Source organism: Elaeis guineensis, chromosome 1 (assembly GCF_000442705.2).
Source record: "Elaeis guineensis isolate ETL-2024a chromosome 1, EG11, whole genome shotgun sequence".
In the NCBI taxonomy this organism is placed as follows: Eukaryota; Viridiplantae; Streptophyta; class Magnoliopsida; order Arecales; family Arecaceae; genus Elaeis; species Elaeis guineensis.
In genome coordinates, this window is record NC_025993.2 from 114,503,526 (window position 1) to 114,506,468 (window position 2,943).

A 2,943-nucleotide genomic window follows, 5' to 3' on the forward strand; every position below is an offset into this window, starting at 1 on the left:
TTAATATAGGTTATATATCATAGGATGTATTGTAGTCTAACTATTAGATTAAAATATAATCAATATTATTACTCCAAACTATTTAAATAGAAGTTTCAAGTAATTAATTTTAAGCTCTCATAATTTTACTGAATCTTTTAAACAAGGTGTAATTCAAGATTGATTATAAAATGAGATGAGCTTGCACCGGGACTGTTTCGTTTGTATTCGGGTGGTCTCTATTCTTGCTTTTCTCTCACCAATAGAAATTTTGGAGCCATAATTTGATAATTATTGAAAAAAAAAATCAATTGATGCTTGTTACAGGAATTATGAAATTGTTTGCGGGTGATAATGTCAATTAAAAATTGGTTGGTAATTTAGTGAGAGAATATATTGCTTATTATACATTGGATGGAAGATAAAGATGTAGATATTAGAGATGAGTGTCGTCCGATCGAGATTGATATGTAAGGATGAGATCTAATATGATGACTTCTAACAGCTTCAAGACAATAAATTTGAACATAGAAATGCAAAACCATATATCTCGTGTGAAAAGTCAAAAACGCCTTTGGTGGGAAGGTGCATGCACTTTTTTTTTTTTAATATACTTGTATGGCTCTTATATCACTTAAAATTATTTTGATCATTTTTTAAATTTTTTTTTGACATGACATTTATGTTCTATTTAAAGTAACAATTTAACTAATATTATGTCAAGTTATAAGTTGAAGTGTTAGCTAAAAAGAAGTCTCCAAAGGTAAGTATAGATTTTTCAAATTACTAAATGTAAGTATAATTTAGGTCTAATCTTAAAATTTTTTTTGTAATTTATTAAAAAAAAAATCAATGAGACATCTTGGAATATAATGATATCTCTTTATCTTAGGAACCAGAGAAGAGATGTAACATTACCAAAGTCATCGTTATCAACTGGATCGAGTCTTCAAGCTCAAACCTACTGCATCTCCCAACGACATTGATCAAGGCCTTTCCCCCTTGTTTCCTAAAGCATGGATTCGGACAGACCCATTGCTCTAGGATTGCAAGGCTGAGAATACTAATAAGACCTGATGGGGGGAATATGAATGATTAGAGATTGATGATTGAGGTGGATGCAAGAAATTGGCCATGGCACACTAGTGGTTCCAACTATATATAATTGTACAAGGCTTGATCAACCCAAAGCGCCATACATCAAGCTGGAAAATAGGTAAAAAAAGATGGCCACCACCCGTAAGGTTGAGCATAGAACACAGTTTATTTGGAGTCTCCCATCATAGGGAGGGTCACATAGAAAACAGTAAATATATCACATTCTGCCACTCCATGGAAGTTCAAAGGTACCCAGAACTCAAACTGTTGGCAACTTGATATTTTCTATAATGGCAACATTTATGACAAATATCTTTAAAAATCATATGGTTTCAGCTTCAAATCAAGCATAAATAGAGCTCATCCTTTAAAGAGGTTGAAAGCATGGGGGGTGGATTGCGCGAAAGTGATAAACAAAGTAAGGTAAAGGATAATGATTTTTAAATTGGCTATTGCAAAATGGTTGGTTTCACCAATTAAAGGGTAAATTATATTTTATCAAAAGAAAAAAAATAATTTTGATCAATAGTTCAACGAAACTAGATCTATGACAGAAGAAATCATATTCCACATGGCGTGCACCATATGACCATGCATGTCGATAATTATAATTGCTCATTTCTGTAGCAATTCATTAAGATGAATACTTGATGAATGGAGCTCATGGAAATAGATAGATGTGATTGACATTGTGCATGGCTACATAAAGCACATAGGGTAGACTATAATTTCTCTTATGATGGAGCAAATAATATGTTAGATACCATGATCTATGGGACAAGGGAGCATGTTTTCCTCCTCCTACTGAGATGGTGAACATACAACCGTTGTAAAATAATGTGCATGCAAGATTATATCTAATCAGTCCGGCTACTTTAGATAGATACCACAAACAAGCTAAAACAAGCAATTGCAATGATGCATACCATGATCTTAAATTTATATTCTTTTAAATTTGTGATGCCCCACTCGTACGTCGCAGCTGGTTTGCCCGAGTGGTTAAGGGGGAAGACTTAAGATCTTCTGCACATAAGTGCGCATGGGTTCGAACCCCATAGCCAGCACGGTTATTTCTATTTCTTATGTTTTTCTTTTTATAAGGCTTAGAAATTGACAACCATGTGATCTTATCAATGGATTTAACATTGAACGATCAATATTTTTAATTGAGTTTGAAAAATTTATTGCCTGGACATCTTTTATAGGCTCATCAAATGTTTATGCAATTGAATCTACCAATACCTGATGAAAATTGATTATCTGGACATCTTTTATGGGCTCATCAGATGTTTATGCAATTGAACCTATCAATACTTGATGGGCGTCGTGTGCCCGACTTTTGAATCTTTTTTTTTTATTTTTGAATTAAAAAGATCTAGTATTACATTATCACCGATATTATTATCAAAATTTTATATCTTATGGGATGAGAGCAACCAGAGCCAACACAATTAATTGTATTTCTTATGTTTTTCCTTTTAAAAGGCATAGAAATTGATAGTCCGGAAGGCAGACATTCTGTTCCAGGTGCTTGCTAAGTCTCAGACATGTTTTTGTGCACAATACAAATTGTGCTTCTCTTATGGGGGGAGCACCAGAGTGTTATCTTCCCAATATGCATCTATCTCCTTTCATGCTGCCAGGATTTCAGGTTCCTATTTTCAGACGCTAATAGATGTTCTGGTGTCTCTGATGTCCATCTCTTACTATTTGGTTGTGTTGTATTACAAGTGTTTTTTGAATTTGGTCTCCAATATGTATCCTTATGTAAACTGTTATCCTTTTTTCTAATATATAGCCGCTGGCTCCTATATTAACCAAAAAAAAAGCTTAGAAATTAATAGCCATCACAATTATTTGTATTTC

General features: G+C 33.3%; 1 non-coding gene across 1 annotated transcript; it reads left to right on the forward strand.

Annotated features, from left to right (window-relative positions):
- Window positions 1-2,058: 2,058 nt before the first annotated feature.
- Window positions 2,059-2,141, forward strand: TRNAL-UAA (transfer RNA leucine (anticodon UAA)). Its single transcript has one exon. It is a non-coding gene; the product is annotated as a tRNA-Leu (tRNA).
- Window positions 2,142-2,943: the final 802 nt, after the last annotated feature.